General features: G+C 47.4%; 1 long non-coding RNA gene across 1 annotated transcript in view; it reads left to right on the top strand.

The window, feature by feature from the left end:
• The first annotated feature begins 9,115 nt into the window (after window positions 1–9,115).
• LOC123590615 overlaps window positions 9,116–22,998 on the top strand; it is a 37,239-nt gene continuing 23,356 nt past the window's right edge. The window contains exons 1-2 of the long non-coding RNA XR_006708874.1: window positions 9,116–9,322; window positions 10,761–10,945. This is a non-coding gene — a long non-coding RNA (uncharacterized LOC123590615). The remainder of the gene's footprint in view (window positions 9,323–10,760; window positions 10,946–22,998) is intronic.

Raw genomic sequence — 22,998 nt, 5'->3', positions numbered from 1 at the left:
AGATGTTTCCCCCCCTCCCTAGATCTGGGGCGGTAGTGATCAGAAATACTCCCCACGAGTGACATAATCTCAGTGGGAGTGACGCAGCAACAGAAGTGTTGTGGTTGTGTAGTGAATTATCTGAGAAGCCCACATTTTATTATCTTCTTTTATTTTATTTTAATTTAATTTTATTTTTTTAATGTTTATCTTTGAGAGAGAGACAGAGACAGAGACAAGAGTGTGAACGGGGGAGAGGCAGAGAGAGAGAGGGAGACACAGAATCCACAGCAGGCTCTGAGCTGTTAGCACAGAGCCCAACACGGGGCTTGAACCCACGACTCGGGAGATCATGACCTGAGCTGAAGTTGGACGCTCAACTGGCTGAACCAGCTAGGCGCCCCAGAAGCCCACATTTTAAAAGGTGACAGGATGGAAGGAGGTTCCCAGTGCAAGAAGAGAGACTCAAAATGGCAGAGCATGGTAGCAATAATATCAGGAGAGCCTGGGACGATCTGAGGCTCGGGAAAATCACCAGCCAAAATAGTCTTTTCAGCCACATTCCAGTGAGAAATGCCCAGAATGACCTGCTCTGGGTGATGGTGTGTGGTACTATTGATCTGCTCCCCAGTTCCGGAAAGCTCCGTGGAGGAGGGAAATCTGTTCACTTGTCCAGTGAGAAAAGGAAGAGAGCTAAGAGCAATTTATTTATTTTTTCTCATGATAAACCACCCAGTTTATTATTTTGTACTAACATTAACTTTAACCAGGCAGACTGATGTACCTCTGTCAGCAGGAACAGTGCATGTGCTTCCTGGAGAGCAGAAGACCGATAAGGCAACACCAAACCTTCGTATCCCATACTCGGATTTGGTGAGGAATCTGAAAAACTTCCCCATGGCGTCTTTTGTGAGTGAGATAGAGAAACGTAGACTAGGTGACGGAGTCAGCAGGTAGGCTTATATCTGGCTGTACATCGTGTGCTCAAAAGTGGATAGCTGTCCACTGGGACGTCACCTCTGACGGCTGCGTTTGGGTTCCTCATCTTTCTTGACAACCTGGACCAGAAAACCAAAGCTTTTTTTAAATCACTTTATAGATGACAGCTGGGGGGGCGGGGGGCAGCTCACTGACTGATAGCCTGGAGAGAATGATCAGGATTCAAAAGGATCTTGACCATAACAACAAAGGAAGCTTAATTAGGATTGATTTTACATATTATTTATATAGGTTACATATCTGCATGTTCAGGTTGGGGCAGACCTGGCTTAACAGGAATTCACGAGAAGAATCCGGAGGGGGTTTCAGTTCTTGTGAGCTCTGTATGAACCACGATATAATTACCCCCCAAGTATTTTTTTTTTATTTTTTTTTTTCCAACGTTTATTTATTTTTGGGACAGAGAGACAGAGCATGAACGGGGGAGGGGCAGAGAGAGAGGGAGACACAGAATCGGAAACAGGCTCCAGGCTCTGAGCCATCAGCCCAGAGCCTGACGCGGGGCTCGAACTCACGGACCGTGAGATCGTGACCTGGCTGAAGTCGGACGCTTAACCGACTGCGCCACCCAGGCGCCCCGACCCCCCAAGTATTAACATGACCTTACAATGCACTTCAGTGAACGTAGTGGCATTTTGCCATAGGCCGCTCTGGTCAGACCAATTCTGGAGGACCGCACCTAGTATGGTGCCCTCATATGTCAATGATCAGGTGCATAGAGAGGTGACTCAAGTGAGGATTACCAGAAGTGACATCATTCCGAGTTGGTTGAGTAAGTGCAGCGTTTTGAGCCTGAAGCAAGAAGGCTTGGCAGAGGCTTGCTTGCTGTCCCCTAACATTCGAAGGGTCACCATGGGGAAATGGCAATAGATTTATTCCATGGTACTCAAGGAGGCGGGGGGTGGGGGGGGTGGACAAGATTAGGATGAATGAACGGAAGTTACAGGAAAGGCTTGCACTCAACACAAGAAAGAACTTTCCAAAATTAATGTCGTATTGTAGTTAGCTTTCTATCTCTGGAAGTATCCACTGAGGGATACTGCACCAAAAGGCTCCTGGAATCCAGGAGGTACAACATCTGAACAAAATGGAGGATTGTCTAATGGTAGAAATTCCAAGCACCGTGGCAGGCTGCAATGCTCATCAAATTAGACCATGAAGGCCGTCGTCTCCTGCCCCTACAGTAATGAAAGAATGGCACTGGTCCCAGAATTAGATTACTTTTCCCCCTTAGTTTTGAAGGTCTGTAATAAATCAATGGCTTTGTTGCACCCAGACTGAGGTCCTGGCTTTTCACATTGGCAACACCAATCTCTCATTTGAGTGCAATGCATTGGAATAAAATTAACTCACTTTCCATATGGTCAGGTGTGCAGAAAATCCACGTTCTTATTCATTTTTCCTGGATTGTGATTCTTTGTATGTTTCAAACATCTGCACTGCTCAAGGTCTCCTATTTATAGCTGATGAGATGTTGAGATGGCCCAGGGGCTGACGTCTTATAGTCATTCCTCTATAAAACTCACAGCAGCTATAAAAACCGGCTATTTTCTAGAAATTGTACCTCGATTATTTTTCATATACACAATGTGGCACCTGCAAAGATATATCTGTGCTGACCTTGTAAACGGGTGACTTGGCTTTCCTTTTCCCTGCAAAGAGCACATCTGATGAAAATCAGATGGAGTTTGAGGTCATAAGTGGTTGTCGGCCAAAGGAGTTGTACTTAAGGGATGGGAAAATAACAACAATAGACGCACATGTCCTCCGGCTAAGACACTAATTATTGTGAAATGGACACTTTCTGAGGCAATAGGAGACTACATACATTTGCATGAACTTGAGAAAGCTCTTGGGTGTTTCTGGGCCTGCAGAGTTGGATCAAAAAATTCTCTAATACTTATGAGGCTGACTTGCCTGAGAGCACAGCTCATTTCCCCCCGTTGTGTGTGTGTGTGTATGTGTCATTATGGCTCTGGTAACATGTGCTACAGCAAATTCGCGGAGGTTATCAGGAAAATCAGTCGATTATGCTCATGCTGTTGCTTCTGAGGTGAAGACAGAAGCCCACAGTCTTCATTAACTGATAGCAGCACATCAAAGGGAGGTTTATAATGCTTGGAAACATGACAAATTACGATTGCATTCACTTCCACCTCCAAACTTTTCTTTTTTTTTTTTTTCATTTAAAATGGATTCTCCGTTGGGGTGCCTGGGTGGCTCAGTCGGTTAAGTGTCCGACTTTGGCTCAGGTCATGATCTGATGGTTTGTGGGTTCGAGCCCCGTGTCAGGCTCTGTGCTGACAGCTCGGAGCCTGGAGCCCGCTTCAGATTCTGTGTCTTCTCTCTCTCTGCCTCTCCCCGCTCGCGCTCTGTCTCTCAAAAATAAATAAACGTTAACAAATTTTTTTTAAAAGATTATCCATGTTTTAAGAACTTCTAAGAGTCAGAAAAGAAACAACCTCAGAGATGCCACACACAGAGTTTTACCTAATCAATGAGCTTTGGGTAAGTGCTAATTGGGAAATATAATCTTTTCAAAAGGTCAATCAAGAATTTACCCCCTGGCGTGAGGGACACTCTTGCCCCACTTTCTTTCTTAAACCCTCCGAGGAAGGAGGATAGGACAATTTACAGCGTGCATTGCCATTAGAGGTCATCTTGTGATGTGGCATTGTGAAAACATCCAGCCTCTGAGTGCAGACCCTCTGTGCGTGCACCTGCGAAGGCCAGGGGTGTGTGTAGGTGGGCCGGGCCGCTCTGTCAGCAGTGAAAAGTGAGCAAATGCAAGGGTTCTTGCCTCCTATATTTTACAGAAGCTGAATTCAGAATTAAAAAGGGACTTTAGAAATGACCTTCCTGAATCTTGGAATCTGTCCGGGAAGCTCTTGGGGGGGTGGGGGGAGGGGTGAGGAAAGGCCAACACAAACAAAGCCAAATGCCGGGGCTGTGAATCAAGCCATCTGGATAAGAATTTCTGGGGGTAGGGCCCAGGCATCTGTATTTTCTCAGTTACCAGAAGAACCACCGATCCTGGTCCAATCCTTTCACATATCGTGGTCACATAGTTAACTAGGGCCAGAACTAGAGGAAGACTCGTCGGGTATATTCTTTTTAAATATAAATAAGCCAGAAAAGAGAAAACATTCGGTCAGATTTTGGTGTCTTCAGCCTTTCTGTTCTTCCGGATTTACTTCTTTGGTTATGTTCTCACTCCCACCCAATTTTCCTGGGTTTCAGTGCCCTCAAATTCCTCCCCTTCCTGGCACCTTTCAGCTCTTGGGAAAGATCCATTCAGAGTCGTTGTGATTGGGATGCGGTACCACCAGTATCTCCCGGCTATTTCTCTTGCCCGCCTATGCGCGTTTGAACACATGGCAAAGCCTTTTAAAGTCAATTTACCCTTCGGGGATTTCAGTTTGGTCGCCTGTTAACAGAGTTTGGGGTTCAAGAATGCGGTTCTCACCATGGGATTGCAGGTTATTTGCCAACAGACAGAAGAGAAATCTAATTTGAGGAGGAGGCCTTTTGTAATCCTTGCGCTCCCATGTGACCCACCCTCCACACTTGAACACGGACCAGCCCTGACAGGTGGCAGTCCACAGCATTGGTTTGGCACGTCTTCCATACCATTGAGGAAGCTACGTACCATCCCTCACGCTGTTTCACAAACACAAGCTCTTCCATGCTTCTTCAGGAAATCTGGGAGTTAGGAAAAGATTGGCTCCGTTTCTTTTTTCCTAAGGAAGAAAAGTAAGAAAAACGGTAATGGTTGGATTAAAGGAAGAGAAAGAAAATTTCTAAACTGCATAGGGCTAACGATGCATGGTGAGCTGGCAGACGCTTTAAGTGTTTTTTTTTTTTTTTAAATGAGGTTTGTTTATTTTGAGAAAGGGAGAGAGCAAGCAAGTGGGGGAGCGGCAGAGAGCGAGGGTGAGAGAGAATCTGGAGCAGGTTCCACGCGTCGGTGCAGAGCTCAATGTGGGGCTTGAACACATGAACTATGAGGTCATGACCTGAGCCGAAACCAAGAGTTGAATGTTTAACCGACTGAGCCGTCCAGGTGCTCCAATGTTGTTTTATTTTTTTTAATTAAAAATTATTGGGGCGCCTGGGTGGCGCAGTCGGTTGGGCGTCCGACTTCAGCCAGGTCACGATCTCGTGGTCCGTGAGTTCGAGCCCCGCGTCAGGCTCTGGGCTGATGGCTCAGAGCCTGGAGCCTGTTTCCGATTCTGTGTCTCCCTCTCTCTCTGCCCCTCCCCCGTTCATGCTCTGTCTCTCTCTGTCCCAAAAATAAATAGATGTTGAAAAAAAAAATTAAAAAAAAAAAATTATTTTTTTAATTTGTAAAAAATGTTTTATTTTTTGAGAGAGGGCGAGGGAGCGAGAGAGCAAGCACAGGGGAGGGGCAGAGAGGGAGGGAGACACAAAATCTGAAGCAGGCTCCAGGCTCCAAGCTGTCAGCACAGAGCCCGACGTGGGGCTCGAACTCACAAGCCATGAGATCGTGACCTGAGCCAAAGTCAGACACGTAACTGACTGAGCCACCCAGGCGCCCCAGGAGTGGAAGTAATTACACTAAATACACTGAAGTAACTTAAAAATCAAATACTGTTTGTTGTGGGTGCTTATGAGTTCGAGCCCCACATCGGGCTCTGTGCTGACAGCTCGGAGCCTGGAGCCTGCTTCGGATTCTGTGTCTCCCTCGCTCTCTGCCCCTCCCATGCTCACGCTGTGTCTCTGTCTCTCTCAAAAAAATAAATAAGCATTAAAAAATTAAAAAAAGAAAAAGAAAAGGAAAAGCAAAAAATTCCCTGGATAACAACCTATACCATACAGTTGCCCTGTCCTGTCACCCTGTCCCCTATGCAGGAAGCCACAGGAGGGGCTGGCACAGGCCACTGTATCTACAGAAGTAGCTTCTGCTCACAGATGTGGAAAAATACTGAGCTCCCTTTGTTCTTCACTGTATCTTATACAAAATATTACATTTAAAAAACGAATTTACAGACTTTGCGCAAACAGAAAATGGTTACAAACTGCAAGCAGGCTTGGCAAGATCACGGTTCTCCTCCCCCACGGGGAGGTAGGATTGCTTCATACTTAGAAGCGCATTAAAAATAAATGTTTTTTAATGTAATGTTATAATTTGAAATTCCCTACAGGCATGCATTATTTTTATAATTAGAAACACAAATTAGGGGCGCCTGGGTGGCGCAGTCGGTTAAGCGTCCGACTTCAGCCAGGTCACCATCTCGTGGTCCGTGAGTTCGAGCCCCGCGTCAGGCTCTGGGCTGATGGCTCAGAGCCTGGAGCCTGTTTCCGATTCTGTGTCCCTCTCTCTCTGCCCCTCCCCCGTTCATGCTCTGTCTCTCTCTGTCCCAAAAATAAATAAACGCTGAAAAAAAAAAAAAAATTAAAAAAAAAAAAAAAAGAAAGAAACACAAATTAATGTTTTTAAAGAGTAGGCCCGGCACTAGAGGTTTATGGGTTTAAAGAGCAGAGATCCAGCCAGTCTGGTTGGCCGGACCCCAGACCTCGCGCAGACGCTGACATGTTACAAGCGTGTCCCCATTCCTTTGACTTGAACTGGCCTGTTGGAAGTACAGCTGCTCTCAGAGAGGAAAGATGTCAAGCCTCATTCAGCATTCAACGTGGCACTTCGTAAGATTCTGCCTCGGGAGCAGTTTTGGTCGCTGGGAGGTGATAGAATGAAGAATGTGGGTGCCGGGGCAAGAGGTCAGAGGTTAGGGCCGGGCCTGAATAGGGCCTCTCGGGGCTGCTGGGTTGCTGATGTTTTCTCATCCTCTGCGAGTCGTGAGAATGCTTTCCCGGCTTTGGAAATGCACCTGCTCGTGGCAAGTATGTGAGGGCTGACTCAGATCAACCCACTTTCCCCAAGAAGCTAGAGGGAGACTGCTGACTTCCAGATGGTACAGGTCAGGGAAATGACCAGGAGAAACTTCTTGTGCTCTCTCTGCATGTGAACAGGCTTTACCTGCAGAAATAGCTGAGGAAAGGAAGCATGGGACACACGGCAAGTGACTGTGTGCTGGGCGTCATCCGTGCACAAGAAATCCATTCAGTAAATATTTATTGAAAGCAGCCAATCCCTTCCCCAGGGAATTACATTTTAGTGCAGGGAGACAGGCGACAGACAACAAACATAACAGATAGGGGCCTGATACGGGATGTTACAAGGTGCTATATGTGTGGGACACGCGTGGGGCGAGGACATGGCAGAACTGAAACAAATACCATGGAGTCTCTGGGGGACAAGATGACTCCCGGAGTCTCTGGGGGAGAAGATGGCTCCCAGCACCTTCCTTCCAGGTTTGGAGGGGAATGGGGCACAGCCACAGAGGGACTGGTTGGTCTTTGGAGGAGAGCAACTTCCTCATAGGCGGGGACAGGGGAGTTAGTGGCAGAAGGATACAGATGTCCGGGTCAGGAGTTTCATTCTTGTGGGCTGGCCAGTAGAAGAAAGAGGCTCACCCCGTTCCTGAGCTGGATGACCTAATAAGGCTGCTTCCATCTTGCCTGCTTGAGTCTGGCCTGAGAGAGGACTCCCTGTTCTCCCTGGCAGGCACTGCAAAGGCCACAGTGTTTAGGATTTCTGAGCACCACTGAGTGTTCCAGCCAAAGACTCCCCATGTGACTTTCCACAGGGGTGCCAGGGGGAAGGGGAGGGTGCAGGGGTGGGGGAGGGTGTGAGAGGGAGTGGAAGGGTGCAGAGAGGGAGAGGGAGGGTACAGGAAGAGGGGAGGGTGCCAGGAGGGAGGAGGACAGTAGAGGAAGGAGGAGGAGGCTACAGGAAATGGGGGGGGGGTACAGGGAGGTGAAGGGAGGGTGCAGGAGGCAGGGGAGGTGCAGGGAGGAAGGAGGAGGGGGCAGAAATGGAGGAGAGGGTGCAGCGAGGGAGGGGAGGTTCAGGGAGGAAGGAGGAGGGTACAGGGAGGATGAAGAAGGGCATAAGGAGGGAGGAGCAGGGTGCAGGAGGGAGGGGAAGGGTGCAGGAGAGGAGCTTCCCCTTTCAGTCTCTGGCACCAGGCTATCAGCTGAGACAAGGCCAACAGGAGAGAGGCCTAAGGAAAAATTAGGGGCTCCAGTTGTCTGTGGACAGCTTTTCTAAAGAAGTTTAGGCTAACGGGGCACCTGGGTGGCTCAGTCGGTTAAGTGTCCGACTTTGGCTCAGGTCATGATCTCATGGCTGATGGGTTCGAGCCCTGCGTCAGGCTCTGTGCAGACAGCTCAGAGCCTGGAGCCTGCTTCAGATTCTGTGTCTCCCTCTCTTTCTCTCTGCCCCTTCACCGCTCACACTCTGTCTCTCCGTCTCTTAAGACATAAATAAACATTCAAAAAAAATTTTTTTTAAGTAGGTTAAGCTAAGGAGAAAGGTAACTGAGAAGCCGAGCAAAAGAAAGACCTATTGAAGCAGGGATATTGGGGGTTGGAGGCATTTATGTAGTATTTTTGTGTGAGTCACAGCATTTCTGCTCACGGGAGGGCACGTGGCCCTGACTGTGGCCCCGGGCTCATCTGGTTACACTTCTTTCCCTGCCTGGGTAGGAGACAGTATGAGAAGAGACTCCTCCACCTGGGGGAGAAGCTATTTGTTTTCTGTATCTGCTAGGCTCTTAGCATCTCTGAGCTAGAGGAAGTTTCGAGAGTCTACGGAGTCACGTGCTGCCTTTCACAGGGAGGACACTGTGTCTCGATGGTTGCACAAGGGTGAGCGCGGGCTGGGTTCCCTAACATGACTTCCAGCGCCTCGTTTTTGATAAATAAAAGACTGTTTTGTTTGTGCATTCTCTGCCATTGAAGAGCCCATTTTGAGGACTAAGGTTTCCTCGGGACACGAGAAGTGAAGGCCAGTGAGTGCTCTGTCACCTTTCAGATGTCCAAAGTAGGAGCTGGGGCACTCTGCCTTAGAGTTGAGATTTTATATTAAAGTAGCCCTTACTGTCTTTCATAAGCAACACCCTCAACCAACGCAGGCGGAGCATCCTCTTGGCACACTTGCCCGGCGCTGGCAGGTGTTTCTTCCAGTGCAAGGGTTAGAAAGTGGGTTTGCGCAGGCGCCGGGCTGTAGAAAGTGGGTTTGCGCAAGCGCCGGGCTGCAGAAAGTGGGTTTGCGCCGGCGCCGGGCTGCAGAAAGTGGGTTTGCGCGGGCGCCGCGCTACAGCGAGTGCTAACCCCAAGCCCTAGCATGGTCGTTACCTGGCGGTGTGACCTTGGACGAGTCCCTTCACCTCCCCGATCCTTTGTTTCCCATTGCATTAGGGAGGGGGTGAAGTTAGACTGGTGTTTCTGGAACCCATACTGGCTGCCAGAGGGAAGAAAGGTAAGAGAGGGCCGGGGGGAGGGGACTCGGCTGCCCCCTGACTTTATCCACAGCACTGCCAGCTTCTCTCCTGTAATATAATCTCATGTGTGTTCTGTAGGATATGATATGATCGATAGTATACAATGATAAATTTCAGGGTAAGGTTATGTTTGAAAGAAGGATTCCATTGACTAAAAGGTTTGAAAACCCCCGCATCAGGTGACTTCTGAGGCCCTTTTACCACCACGATCTGTGATTCTCTTATTCATTAAACAGCCCTCAGCGGTGCCAGAGAACACTGGCAGTGTTAACTTTGCTTATTTAGAAGCGCGAAAAAAAATGCCAAGAATTCACAGTCAGAAAGACACCCTTTGGCTCCTCATTTATCTGGAGAGCCAAACACACTCGCTTGGCAGATTGTGTAGACCTAGCGAAACGCCAGTGTGGGAGGAACCCTCTTACTGCTCAGGGGCACATATTATTTCAAGCCAATTCTACACTCCCTGTGGCTGGGGTGTATCTGAGCAGGTGAATCCAGACCCTGGGGGCGGGGGACAGAGCGGTAGGGGTCCAGCCAGACCAAGTGCACCTTAGGCAAATAAGCCTGGGGGCAAATAAGTATGTCCCCTTCCCTCTGTAACCTTCTCCCTGTGAACGAGGGCTGGGGCTGAGCATGTGGCTCATTCACCAGTCACATTGTATATAGAATTACAGCATCGAGGGACTTTACTCTTAGGCTTTAGTAAGGAAAAATCTGAATTTCAACCCTCAGGACCAACGTGTGGGAGCAAATTGCTTGGCCAACTCAGCATGTGCATCTTAGGATGGTTTTATGGTTCTTTGCTTCACTCAAATATGTATTGAAAATCTGCCACGTGCCTGGCAATGTCCTAGAAGCTTGGGTGACATCGGTGAGCAAAACAGACACAAACTTTGGTTTCCCGGCACTTGCATTCTATTGTGTCATTCACTTGTCACTTGCTAGGCTCTCCCGAGGGGAGGTGTTACTGGAGTGTCTGAAGGGGAAGTTCCAGGGTGGAGGTTATGGCTGGTGCGTGGGGTAGTAACGGTACTCCCGCCCAGGGCTGTGGAAAGGCTAAATGGGTAACCCACTGCAAGCACTTGGTGTGTTAGGTGGGCGGTCCCACTGAGGTCATGTCTCCACCTGCATTCTGTGGGGTTCTTCAGGGCGGTCGGGCTGGTGCTGTTGGCCCTCTGTTTGGTTGCTGTGGGCGCTACGTCTGGGGAGAGCTTCAGAAGGATGTGGGGCTGTCAGAGGTTTGTTTTTCCTCTGCCTGGTGATGAGGCGAGCAGGTGCTGTTGTCTGGGACAGGAGAGGCCGCTGTCCCCAGGTCACAGGCGACTGTGCCAGCCTCCCTTGGGCAGATGGCCAGGGGGCTGCCTTCACCTGCGGGCTGTCTTCCACTCAAGGCACTTTGCTTTTTGGACTTGGCAGGATGCCTGTTCTGGGGGAGAAGACTGACATTCCTCCTCCCTGTCTCCCCTGTGTCGGGATCTCTGCGGCCTGAGTGCCGTGACTGAGGCACAGTCCTGCCTTGAACTGGCTGTGTGACCTGAAGGCAGCCGCTTCACCTCTCTGGTCTCAGCGTCCTCCTCGGCAGAAGAGGCAGTGATGCTCAGGTGAGACAAGAAGGTGAAAGGTCAGGTGAGGGTCAGGTGAGACAAGAAGGTGAAAGACTATAGAACGTAGGCAAGGTGCCAGTCCCCCTCACCCAGCCACCCTGCATGGCTCTGTTCTGCCCACGGCTTTGCCCGCTAAGATCTTGCTGACTCTCACTTCTTTCAGGACTAACCTTCTTGTCGTCAGAATGATCTCCCGGCACATTTGGCCCCCTCTGTGATCCCAAAGCCAGGCAGGACCCGGGCTGCAGAAGTCGGACCCACGTCTGTTGGACCAAAGGCTTCTTAAAGCAAGGTCGGCTTTATTGCTCTTTGTGACGTCCCCTTCCTCTTCCACAGAGCCTCATCTGTAAGAAGTGCTTGACACGTGTCCCCTCCTGTGTGGTAGATACATCCGTGGGTGAGGAGCTGGCCCCTCTCTCCTGAAAACCTGTTCATTTCCTGTCGTGTAAGACATTGTGTCTGAAACCGTCTGGTCAGAAATCTAAATTTAGACTTTCCTTCTGCCAGGAGCCATGGAATGGGTTTGAAGTGTGTTCCTCAAGGCTTCACTTTCTTTCTTGGGCTCCCAGAGGCTCAGCCAAGTAGCCACGTCCTGGGCATCGTCAGTCAGAGTCTTGGAGAAGGTTCTGGTTGAGCACGGATTTCTTGTGCCTAGAAGGTCCAGAACCCCCAGTGATCCCACACGCTGGCCTGGAACCCACCCCCTCCCACCAGTGTGTGCTCCCCAGACCCTCCCGTCCTGGCCGTCAGGGATTCCTAGATGCTCTTCTCACGGACGACTCGTGACATTCACGGTGGCTCAGATGGGCTTTGTGTATCTGCGAATTGGATGCTACATGGGGTTCCGCTGACAACGCCTGCCGGGCGAGCCGGGGTCCAGAAGCCAAGGGCAAAATCAGGTCCTCTGAGGACAATGTTTCCAAAGCTCCAGCTTTCACCTGATTATTTGAATGATAAAATGAAGGCATTAAGACCTAATATAGGAAATAGCCTGCCTGAAGGAGCCGGTTAATTACTTTAATCTTCCATTCCCCATTTTTAGAGAGAATCTGGTCATAATCAGTCATGTAATACGAGTCACCAGATTAGTGTGGGCGGGGAAAGTGAAACGATACATGTAGGGACAGTAGGCACTGAAGAAGGCTAATGGGAAAAGAGAGCGCTCATAGGGAGCGCTCATAGGGAGACTGAGTATTTGGGCCGGAGAGGAAACCTATAGGCCATCACATGGGTTTCTCACTGGCTGCCGTATGTTGTTTGAGGCCAGGAGATCTCAACCTCTCTTCTGTGGTGATAGATTTGAAGGATCCATTTGCAGAATGGCACGCTTAGCCTGTGGTGTCAATCAGATAAGATCATGGGGCTCCATAAACCATACTTGCAGTATGGAGGCCCTTGGGAGGTGCCCTCCCCTTGAATCGGGGCTCGTCCTTGTAATTGGCTTTAGCCAATAAACTGCGATGGAATTTAACCTTGCACTAGTTCCGGGCTTTAGCCTCAAGAAGACCTGGCAGCTCCTGCTTTACCCTTTTCGATGTCCCCGGCTTCTGTGTAAGAGGTCAGGCTGCCTTGCCATAGACCACTGCAGGGATACGTGGAAAAGTCACAGGGAGAGAGGGGCCCTGACACGAGGTATGTAGAGAGAAGTCCGACCGTCTCCACGTGCCACCTGAGCCCAGCCACTAGCAAACCAGCTGAGTGTGCCCATACGAGTGACCCCTGGTGACACCGACAGAAGAACCACTCAGCTGTCAAGAATTCTGAGAAAAAGTAAGGTAGTTGTTTTAAGTCACTGAGTTTTGGTATAGTTTGTCACGCAGCAATAATTACCAGAACCGCCCACTTCTCAGGACAAATATTGTAACCTCCCCTCCCATGGGGACGCTCGTGTCTATCACCATCTGTACCAGTCAGGGCTCTCCAGAGAAGCAGAACCGATAGGATGGGGCTGCCTATGGGAAGAGGTTTAGTTTAAGGGATTGGCTCACACGATTGTGGAGACTTGGTGAGTCTCAATCTGATGGATGAGGCCAGCAAGCTGGAGACTCAGCAAGTGGTAGTTGAGTCCGAAGGCATCTGCTGAAAGCCAGGAAGAGTGAAAGCTGTTCTGGAAAGTTCCCTCTCGCTTGGGGGATGTTAAGTTAGCCTTTTGCTCTATTTGGGCCTTCAACTGATTGGATGTGGCTCACCCACACTTAGAGGGCAGTCTGGTTTACTCAGAGTCCACCAATTTAAGTGTAAATCTCATCCAAAAACACCCTCACAGAAACATCCAGAATAATGTTTGGTATATCTATATTTATATCTATATATGTATATCTATATCTATATGCAGTACGTGAGCACTGTGGCCCAGCTATATTGACACATCAGAATAGCCATTACATCATCCATTGGCGAAAAACTAGGTTTCTTTCTTTCTTTCCTGGGTTAATTTTGTTATCTATTTTTCTTCCTTCATCTTATGACCTCTTAGAGGCAAGTTTAAAAGATGTTTGTTGTTATGGGCAAACCTCACAGTAATCAAAAACATATTCTTGGGGCATGTGGGAGGCTCAGCCAGTTGAGTGTCTGACTCGATTTCAGCTCAGGTCATGATCCCAGAGTCATGGGCTCGAGCTCAGCATCGGCTCTCTGGTGACAGCACAGAGCCTCTTTGGGATTCTCTCTTTCCCTCGTTCTCTGCCCCTCCCCAGCTTGCACTTGCGTGTGTGCACACTCTCTCTAAATAAATTAATTAAACAAACCAACACCTTCTTAAACACACCGGGGACCTGGAGCTTCATTGCACCATGCCTTGGATCAGAGAAAATTAATTCTGAAAGGACCACAGGTCATTAGATGATTTTTCTTATCTCCACGCCAAATATTTGTGTGATTTGCTACATCACAGTGATTTTCAAATGAACATCCTTTGCAAAGTGTAAAGCACATTTGTGAACCCCTGGAGGAAGGAATGCTTCTAGAAAGAATGTCAGCTGCTTGGCTGCGAGGGGGGGGTAGAGGAACACTGGGTGCTGCCTCTTTCACAGCCAGTTCGTCTCTCCCTGCTGGTGGAGCCACATTTGGTTTGGGGGCTTGTCCCCATTCCTGCTCGGGGTGGGCCTTCATTAATCTAATCAACCCTACCTATCAGAATAATCCTACCTGTTTGGTTCAGGGGAAGACATGTGGCTTGAATTATTCCAATCAGAGGAAAGCTCAGAACCCTGAGCTCCGAACACTTTACGAGGGCTGGGAGGAAGAAAAGCTTTCTCTTCTGTGTGCTGTGGTAGGAATATTGGTACAAAGCCTAGAATAACTGTAGCCATTTGCTACCAAGAAGAAAGCCCGCCGAAACGTGTAGAAAAGAAGAGAACTGCAGAAAAATGGGGCCAGAGTCCCGATCAGTCCAAGTCTAAAACCCATCATACATCTGGACTTCTATTCGTGAGCCCTACTAAATTCTTTTTAATGTCTTGGCCATTTTAAGTTCGAATTTCTATTCCTTCCAAACTAAAGCATCCTGATCTGTACATAATATGCCCCATATGCCTTTCAAGAAGAGTTAAATTGTCACTTGACAATTAAATTGACTGGCAAAGGCACTCTTAGAATAAGGCCGCTGTCCTCTCTAAATATTTTGAGGTCTGAGACGTCACCAGGGGGCTCAAATGGAGCCAGAGCTGAGGGCTACCCCTTTGAGAAGTTTCCTAGGAAGCAGGAATGAGAGATCACAGTTACAAAACAGATTTGGGGCAGGGCAGGGGAAGCCTATTTAAACAAGTATCCGGGAACCTATAGGGCTATAATGTCCCGTCTGCTTCCTGAGCTTCATGGAAGGAATGGCTGTCTGGCCATGGTCAAGTTTCTAGCCCTTTCTGTGTGGGTGGAAAGACTCAGACCACAGTAATTATGACATGTGGTTAAATATTTAGAAATGATAGAAGTTGGGCACCAGGAGAGATTTAGGAAAGCTCTAAAGTTATGTTTTTCTTCCGAGTACCTGGCCCTTCTTTTCTCCTTTAATTTCGTTCCCCGGCTTTCAACCAGGTAGTAGATGTCCACTGCCTTTCAAAATCTGCCGTTTGGAAAGTACTGAACATCAGCCACATACTCTTGAGTATCATGTAGGTTCCCAGAAGCTCAGTCAGAAAACCCTTACATTTTAATTACTCTGCAGCAGCTTGAATGATGGCTCCACAAAATATATGTCCACCTGGAATTTTGAATGGGACCTTATTTGGAAAAAGGATCTTTGCAGATGTAATTAAAGATCTTAAAATTAGATCATCCTGGAGTATCTTCATGGGCCCTAAATCCAATGACAGGTGTCCTTAGAGGAAGAGGAGAAGACACGGAGAAGGGAAAAAAAACAGGGGAGGCCACATGGTGATGTAGGCAGAGATTGGAGCGGCTGCCAGGATGTAGGAGAGAGGCCCAGGATGGATGCTCCCTCAGAGCCTCCAGGAGGAATCGAACCCGCTGACACCTGGCCTCCAGAACTGTACGGGAATAAATTTCTGTTGTTTTAAGCCATCCAGTTGGTGGCAATTTGTTATGACAATCCTGGGAAACTCATATAGCGAATGGCTACGGTTATGCTAGGCTTTGTTTCAATATTCCTACCACAGCGCACAGAAGAGAAAGCTTTTCTTCCTCCCAGCCCTCATAAAGAGTTCTGAGCTCAGGGTTCTGAGCTTTCCTCTGACCAGAATAACTCAAGCCACATCTCTTCCTCTGAACCCTGATCAGGGTTCCTGCTGGTTTCCTTCATCAGGGTATTGCGTAGAACAGATATTGTATTGTGCAGAAGGAAATGCAGAATTTCACTTATTGTAAGATGCACCTTTTCCTGCATTTTAATGAAAACAGAATGCGTTTGATGTCGTGTTGGATTTGACGACATCAATACAAACGAACTTTTTTCTGTCCGTATTTCCCGCTTTTCCCTATGCTCTTTCAAGCAGTTATTCTTTCCTTATTGCTTCAAGGGAGAGGCCTGCATAGAGGGGAAAGGAGGAAAAAATAAAGAAAAGCCTTTGGACTAAGTGTTTTCTCAAACCGGGACCATTAAAGAGATTATACCAGGTGCCCAAGAGGCAAAACCCTCTCTCTGCGAGGGAGTGGCTCAAGGAGAGAGAGAAGCAGCCATAAAGGTAAAAACCGTGACGGCAGGGCGTGCAGAGGTGTGGAAAGTCCGTAAGCAAGAGCCTCGTGCCACACATTCTTCTAAGAGCTTCGGGTGTTACCTCATCAGACCCCCCACTGCGTCTTGTGGACCAAGAACTATGACTTCCCCCAGATGGCAGAGACTCAGACAGAAGAAATGAATGCTTCCCCCAGTGATATGGCCAGCAGCTGGCAGAGCAAGGATATGAGGGGTCTGGGTCTAGAGTTGTTGCTCTTAACCACTAGGCTAAGGCCGCATCTCCGCGATTCCAGGATGTTTCGGGGGACCCAAGACTGGAGAACCTGGGGTCCACTTTGCAAGGTGGCGTCCTGGGAAGCAGCAACACCACACACATATTGTGTCTTTGTCACAGTTCTAGACACATGGGGTGAGAGACAAACTCGCAGAGAGCTGGGTGTGGGATACCCCATATCCACTATGGCACAAAAGCAGCAGAGTGACCATGACGCCCTCCCTTAACATGGCTCAGCGATGGCACAGAAGGTCAAGGTCACGTGGACTGCAGCCAGCGCCAGCTCTTCAACCACGTGGCTCATGGCCAAGGCTGAGAATAGGAAGATCCCTGCATGGATGTATGGAGTAGGCCTTGAGGGCTAGACATCCCCTCAATGCCTTGGCACTAAGAGAACCTGCTAGAAGTCAGACACGACCTCTGGGAAGATGGGAAAACCTCAAATCAAAGGATATTCCATTCTTTGAAAGATTGGCTTTTTAAATGGAAAATGGGTAATAGAGAAGCCAAATTATTTATTATTATTATTATTTTTTTTTTTTTTACATCTGAGAGTTAAAGAGTTTTACAGATAGGGCTTTCAATGAACCTTTGTTAAATGACTGACATAAATACATTGAGTAGAAATCTGCTTCCTATAGCATGCAGACATTTATTCTGGTTCCATTTCTCAGACCACACACAACTAGTTGAATCCCTTTTCTACCAGATAACTCTTGTTTTTGCCAAACCAGTCTTTGATGCCCCACCAGAGGGCTCCTCATGAGTCATACTTTTTTAAGATCCATACTATTAAGATATAATTTACGTACAATAAAATGTACCCATTCTGAGCGTACAGTTCAATCAAGTGTGGCAGATGTGTGCACCCGGGTAACCACGAGCACAGCAAAAATATGGAACGTTTCCATCACACCCCAAATTCCCACTCCTCCCTCAATACTGGCCTGGGGCAACCGCTTTTCTGCTTTCTGTCACTCTAGATTAGTTTTGCCTTTCCAAGAATTTCACATAAATGGAATCATATGTCATATTTTAAGTTTCTATAGAATAAATGGAAAAGCCAGAGACACCCCATTAAAGAGAACGGGTATCGCTGAAATGCACCAGCTTGGCCAGCTTGCCTGACGCTGCCTGAATCAGAGACAGCCATCCTGCCGAACTGCCACCCTTCCCTGCCTCCCAGCCCCCCTCCGCTCCCTTCTGTGTGGCGCTCTGTATCCACGACCATTCCCTTCCCTCCCTCTTGGAGCCGTGTTTCCCCTCTTGGACCACGTTTGCCGATTGAGAAAGTAAACAACAAATGAAACCTTTGGAAGAGCATCTTTGCCGAAGAGGCTGCTGGTCCCTGGGGAGAACCAGACAGGAAGTGTGTCCACTCAGTTCTTACTGACATCCCAGATAATGTAAACTCCCCATTTCCTTTACAGCTGGCTCAGGAACTGGCCTCTCCGACACAATGGGAGAAGCTTCAGTTTTCCATTATTTAACAGTTGGACACCCCTTTGCTCTCCTGGCTCCTAGTTCTATCCGTCCCTCTCTTGTCAAGAGTTTTGTTTTCTTTCTTCATTGTCACCTCCAGGCTGAATAGAGGGTGAGAGAGAGTGATGGTCTAGTCTTTCAATCATTTCCTCTTCTCCTTAAACCTGCCTGGTTCTTCACCCATGTGCAGGACATTTTTGATGCCTGAGTAGACAGAAATGGGCTTCTGGAGTGGAGCTATCAGTTGTCATACTGTTGTTATTCTTCCCAGTAAAAGCTCTTCCGCAAGAGAGTGGCTGCTGGTAACAGAATACATCTGCAGAAAACAGAAAATGAATATGCAGTGCATATAAACCAAAGAACATTACCCTCCTCTGGTTCTCTGAAGCATATCCAGGCAGGCAGGGGAAATGTCGGTGCCTTCCACAGTGTGTGGGTTGGACCAGTGGTTCTCAAAATGTGGTCCTCAAACCAGTGGTATCAGCACCACCTGACATATTAGTTATCTGTTGCTGTGTGATAAGTTACCCCAAAGTTTAGTGGCTTTAAGTATCAAAAAACTTGTCTTATTTCACACAGTTTCTGTGGGTCAGGAATTTAGAAGTGACTTATCTGGGTGAATTTGACCCAGGGCTTCTTAGGAGGTTGCAGTCAAGTTGTTACTGCAAGCTGCAGTAATCTGAAGGCTCAACTGTGGCTGGAAGTTGATGCTTAGAGAATGAGAGAGCCTTGTCTTTAAATCACATGCCCTCACATCCATCAAATATAGTTAGAATTGGGTCACGAAATCTAGCCCATACTCCAAAGGATGAAAGTAAGACTCCATCTTTTGAAAGGAGGGATGTCAAAGAATTTATGGACATATGTTAAAATGATTGCACCTGGCTGAGAAATGCAAATTTCTTGGGCCCACTCCAGACCTGCTGGATCAGAAGAAACTCCAGGGTTTGAGTCCAGCAATCTGTTTCACAAGCCCATGGGTGATCTGATGCTCGCTAAATTTGGGGAACCACCAGGTTAAAGTAAAGAGTGAGAAAACCTCACCTAACTTGTGGGTAACTGCAGTGAAGCCTTACCAACCAAGGCTACCTTTTCGAAGCTGGCCATTAATGAATTTAATGAAAGGCACTAGCCTTACTTCAAGTTAATCCACAACAAAAGGTGTGGTAGGCAGAATAATGCCCGCCCCCCACCAAAGATGCCTACAGCCTCAAAAGCTGTGCATATGTTGCCCAATAACATGGCAACTGGGGCTCTGTGGCTATGATTAAAGTAAGGTTCTTGAGTTTATCTTGAGCTTCAGGAGGTTATCTCTGCTTATCCAGATGGGCCCAAGGTAGTCACAGGGTCCTTATAAGGGTGAGGCAGGAGGTTCCGAGTCAGAATCCGAGGAGAAAATGTGATGATGGAAGCAGAGGGAGACTGGAAGATGCCATACTGCTGGCTGTGAAGATAGAGAAATGGGTTTCCACCAAGGAGTGCTTGCAACCTCGAGAGTTAGGGAAGTGAAGAAGACAAATTCTCTCCCAGAGCCTCCAGGAGGAATGCCGTTTTGCCACCACTTTGATATTAGCCCACAGAGGCTCAGGGTGGACTTCTGACCTCAGGAACTGAAAAAGAATTGGCTTGTAGCAAGTTGTTATAGCAGCAACAGGAAGCTCATACAGAAGGGCTCTTGTCTGAGCTTTGCTTTTGATGGAACAAAGAGGAGATTAAGAAGGATGAGGTGGTGGGGGGCAGGGAATGATCGGCTTCCTCAGATGCTTCCACAAGGAGAGTAGACCTGTATTTCATTGCAAAGTCTCTCCTTGTATTTCTACCTACATAAGAGAAATGGTCTAGAACTGCGCCATTCAGTAGCCAGTAACCATGTGAGGCCGTCTACATTAACATTTACGTTAATTGAAATTACATAAAATTAAAAGTTCAGTTCCCAATCCCATTAGCCCCATTTCAAGGGCTCCATGTCTAAACATGGCTCGTGACTAATGTATTGGGTAGCACAGACACAGAACATTTCCATCATTGCAGAAAGTTCTGTTAGACGACACTATTCTAGAGTTTCGATCTTTTTCAATTTCAAGTAAGTTGTTTTTTTTTTTTAATCTTATTCCACATCATATCCATCAGCATGATTGCAAGTGGGTACTATCAGACTCCTTTAGCTCCTTAAACTTGTATTTGTTGCTAGTGCTCATTAACTAGACTTTAAAGAACTTGCGCCTCAAGGGGCTTCTAGGGATTCACAGGCGCCTTAGGAAATAGAACTGGGGGAAGTGTGTCTGTGTGTCCATGTATGTAAGGGAAGATGGGGGAGCAAGACCTTCACCCCTGCCTTCACTGGAACAACTTCCTCCATTGTGTTTCACTGCTGAGCTCATGCCCGTCCATGTGAAGAAAGATTCCGCGGTTTTAAAAAGAAGAAAGATTTTAAAACCTTAAGGCTGGAGGGAGGGTCCCCACCCCACTTCTTCTTTGTCCCCTCCCATAATCTCCTGCAAGTCGTTTGGCCAAGATTTTCCTTCTCACTTAAGACCATGACCAGAAGCAACAAGTCATTTGCTCTTGAATATTGACATGGATTTATTATGTGGAGTTTCTATATTTGTGAAGATCTCTTTAAAAATGGATCCACAAAATTATTTTAGAGGATGCAGTTAATTTGGAAAATAGTTTATTGGGTTGGTCATTTTCCTCCTGGGATTAACTCAACTATTTTGTATTTCTATTCTCAGAAACATATTCTGTCTTATTTAAACACACACACACACACACACACACACACACACACACACACCTGTACTTTATAAAACACACTGGACCTGTCCGTTGCAGTAACGTTTTATAGTGCTTCTGGCAAAAAACAATAAAGTTTGGATAAAAAGGGAGGGCCTTTGGAAGTTTCTTCAAATCGTATAATCTTCAACCCCCAAGGGACTTCTCTGCAGCACAGATAGCCCAGTTGGTTCAGGAGAAGCTGGATGAATCAGTGGTAGGAGGCTCACATTTGATAGGTAAAGCTAACAAACTTTCTATATTTTGAATGTTAAAAGTATTGAATGGGGTAGAGGTCACACTTCTTGCCTCTGGCAATAATTTCACTTTTATCAACTACTGTCTTGCTTGAAATATATCCAGATTCCCCAAGCAGAGGAAAATCCCTAGGGCGGTGAGCACGTCTGTGCTTCTCCCTCTCCTGGGCAGAATAAGCACTCAGCAGTGCCCTGCTATGGACAAGAGCCTGTCTCTGGAGCTTGCCTGGGTCACACAGGCTCTCTAGGCTTCAGTTTTCTCATCCCTGGAAATCCAAACGGTTTGTGGATTAGTAGTGCCTCTGTTTATTTCTAGCCCTGAAGTTCTTTGATCATGTGATGGCTGCAAATAATGAAAATCAAATAATTCTGAATTTTAAGAAAGGAAATCCATCAGTTATGAGAGCAGTAACAGAGGAATTAGACCATATTTGATAGCAGTCATTGTTTCCACTTGACTATGAATGTGTCTGTAGCCATGTGTGAATGAGAGCAAGTCTCATTGCGAAATGCCATTGAGCAAGGAAATGCTGGAGGTGGGTCTCCTGCCGCTGAGGGAGCAAACACCTAGGGGCTCCTCATTTCAGTGAACCCTCTCCGAGGCCCTGGAAGGGGCCTGAGCAATATGATTACATGTTCATATATTTTATAAACCTAGAAAAGCCCAGTTATTTTAGCTGGAATCTGTTCAGACTGCCATTGGTTTCCATTCCTGCTTCCTCAGCTCTTGGGTCAGGGTTGGGGTAGTCTGGGACATTTGGGGGATCCAGCTAAGAAAAGATGAGCTGGGGATATACTTGCTTTGAATTTAGTAGGATATGGATTTTTAAATTTTTTAAAGCTTATTTATTTTGAGAGAGAGAGAGAGAGAGAAAGTGCACATGCGAGCAGGGGTAGGAGAGAGAGGAGATAGAGAATTCCAAGCAGGCTTCGCATGCTGTCAGCACAAAGCCTGACGTGGGGCTAGAACCCATGAACCGTGAGATCATGACCTGAGCTGAAATCAAGAATCAGACACTTAACCGACTGAGCCACCCAGGTGCCCCAGAATTTGGCAGGCAATATTGATATGGGTCACTCCAAGGAATCTAGAAGATCACTAGGAATTTAGAGTTTTTCCCATTTCCGCAAAACCTCTTGTGGAGGGGTTAATCTAACGATTGGTAAGAAGTCAGAGAATAGGGGAGAGGAAAATGAAAAACCCTGAAGGAAGAGTCTATCTCTGAATAATCAGTCCTGTTGTAATAACCAGCAGTATTTAGGAATTTAGCGTGCTGGGGACAAGGGCACTGTGATAAAGTTGTGTTCAAATCTCATTTGTGCCAAATGCTGACTTCGTAATTATGGAAAAAAATATTTTTCATTGGATCTGTTCCCTCCCCCATTGATGGGGATGCAAATGTCTACCTCCCATGTTTGTTGTGACCTTTATTTTTTTTTTTTTTCAACGTTTATTTATTTTTGGGACAGAGAGAGACAGAGCATGAACGGGGGAGGGGCAGAGAGAGAGGGAGACACAGACTCGGAAACAGGCTCCAGGCTCTGAGCCATCAGCCCAGAGCCCGACGCGGGGCTCGAACTCCCGGACCGCGAGATCGTGACCTGGCTGAAGTCGGACGCTTAACCGACTGCGCCACCCAGGCGCCCCTGTTGTGACCTTTAAATGCCATAACATGTATATGTGCATAACAGGCGCTCCATAAGTTACAGGTTTTTTTTTTTAACTAGTACCATGGAATGTTCTCTTACAGTACGGTTAATGTGAATATCAAAAATTCCAAGCAGGGGAAAAGATCTCTTCTAGAGACTGTTGAGGTTGGGAGGGGCCTTGAGATGTTTAAACAAGGAAATTGTGACTTGCACTCTAGGGAGTGGCAAAGCTGGTCTTAGAACCCACGTGACCTAACTGGGAGTATAGTCGGAACAAGTGGGTCCCCTTATATTGAAAATAAATCAAGAAATAAGTGCACTGCACAGAAAGCTATGCATGAAGCACTCCTGGCTGGTAAAGGTGGTTGTCTTTGATCAGTGCCTGGGAACCATATGTTATTGTCCCAGCGTAAACCTCGCCCCTGCCTTATGAGGTGGTTGGAATAGAGCCTCATTTTACAGATGGAAAAACGGTGACCCA

The sequence above is a fragment of the Leopardus geoffroyi genome, chromosome B4 (assembly GCF_018350155.1).
Source record: "Leopardus geoffroyi isolate Oge1 chromosome B4, O.geoffroyi_Oge1_pat1.0, whole genome shotgun sequence".
NCBI lineage: Eukaryota > Metazoa > Chordata > Mammalia > Carnivora > Felidae > Leopardus > Leopardus geoffroyi.
Note: the sequence above shows the minus strand (reverse complement) of the source record. Positions and strands in the feature narration are given on the sequence as shown.